General features: G+C 45.8%; 1 protein-coding gene across 1 annotated transcript in view; it reads left to right on the top strand.

The window, feature by feature from the left end:
• BDP1 (B double prime 1, subunit of RNA polymerase III transcription initiation factor IIIB) overlaps positions 1-1,640 on the top strand; it is a 148,939-nt gene that overhangs the window by 63,412 nt on the left and 83,887 nt on the right. The gene's annotated exons all lie outside the window — the stretch shown is intronic.

Here is a 1,640-nt window from a genome sequence, read left to right as displayed (position 1 = left end):
TTGCCTTTTTGGAATTTACAGTCTCGGCTTTTAGGGAAGGTTTTTACATTTGTCTGTGGATATCCAGGGCTCATGTATGAAATTACTAACAAGCATTACTGAATAAACAGATGAGGGACAGTTTGCTATGTCTACTAGGTGGCTAAAGTCTGATTCTAGGTTCCCTCTTGAAAGCTTGTAAGCCAGTCACTTCTTGCCTTTGTAGTCCCCTGCCCCCCCAGTTTGGGTATGCAATGTCCAAGTTGTCCATCTCTGTCTACTCGTGTGTGTGGAGGGGGTGGGAATGTTTCTTGCTCTAAGGATTTTTCCCTCTTTTGAGTCACTGCATCCATAGGTGTAGGTCAAGTTCATCAATTTGTATCAGATCACTCTTTTTTTCCTCTTCTTTCTTCTCCTGGTTGAGCTCTGATCATCTAGTCATCTGGGCCAGGTCACGTGGTTACCCTCTGCAAGTGTGCATGTTCTTGTGCACATGCCCTCTCTTCCCATCCAGTCGGTAGCTCCACTCTCCACTCGAGTCCTCCGTGGCCACGCCACTGATGCTGGGCCTAGGAGTCCCCAGGTCTCCTCACACTGCTTGCCAACCAGGTCCCCAACTGGGTCGACAGAAGCCCATTGTAAGGCTTAGCTTGCCGCTTCATTGCTGCTTTTACCCCGCTTCCCCCTATCGGTGATGCGTGTGTTCACCAATCAGAGCATGTATTTCCATTGAGTCTTAGTCTTGGAAGGGGGTTTGCATTGAGGGGACCTGACCACTTGCCTTGATGTTTCCTAGGGAAGCGATTTGTTTGTTCTTGTAGTAACAGTCCATCTGCCTCTATTGTTTTGTATTTTTCCTGTAGGTCTTTCTTTAAAGAAGTATCTTCTGTTCTTCTAGCTGCTCAGGCTGGTCTGCTCATCCTTTCTAGTGGAAATTTCTCATCTCTGGAGATCTGGATGTAGTTCAGGTTTCTACCTATAGTCTTATGTATTACAGAGGCTCCGCAGGAAGCCTCCTTCACTGGGTATGCTGTAGCCCCATTTTAGGTATTCCAATCAGTTATAGGCAGAAGACGGACTTACGAGTCTTCTATGGTGATGTTTCTGACTATTCCTTTCTCTCCCCCTCCAGTGTCTACTCTATATTATAATGCAAGGAGAACCAAGATTCAAAAAACAGCCAAGCATCTTAACATTATTCCCCCCTTTCCCCATTCCAACCATGACTCAGTCTCTGTATCCCAGAGCCCTGCAGTTCCAAGGTTGTGCATATATCATTCTTTATCTCTGTCCCACTTAGCCCATTCATATATGCCCAATTATTCTCCCATCTGCCCTGTTCTTCCATTTCCCTCTCCCTCCTTGTATATTGCCCCCCTCCCCAGCACCTAAACTTTCCTGTGTCTAATCCCTGCCCTGTGCTCTACCTTCCCCTCCTTCCCCTTACCCATCACCAACATCCCAGCAATCAACAAAGACTTCTCCATAACCCCCTTTAGTATGGTTTCTTTTTCTCAGTCTTTTACAGTAGTGGTCCTATGCAGTATTTCTCTTTTTTGTGATTGACTAATTTCACTCAGCATAATGTCCTCAAGGTTCATCCATGTTATGCGGTGGCTTGCTGCTTCCTTGTTATTCTTCAAGGTAGCATAATATTCCAT

Source organism: Chrysochloris asiatica, unplaced genomic scaffold (assembly GCF_000296735.1).
Source record: "Chrysochloris asiatica unplaced genomic scaffold, ChrAsi1.0 scaffold00157, whole genome shotgun sequence".
Classification (NCBI taxonomy): domain Eukaryota; kingdom Metazoa; phylum Chordata; class Mammalia; order Afrosoricida; family Chrysochloridae; genus Chrysochloris; species Chrysochloris asiatica.
Note: the sequence above shows the minus strand (reverse complement) of the source record. Positions and strands in the feature narration are given on the sequence as shown.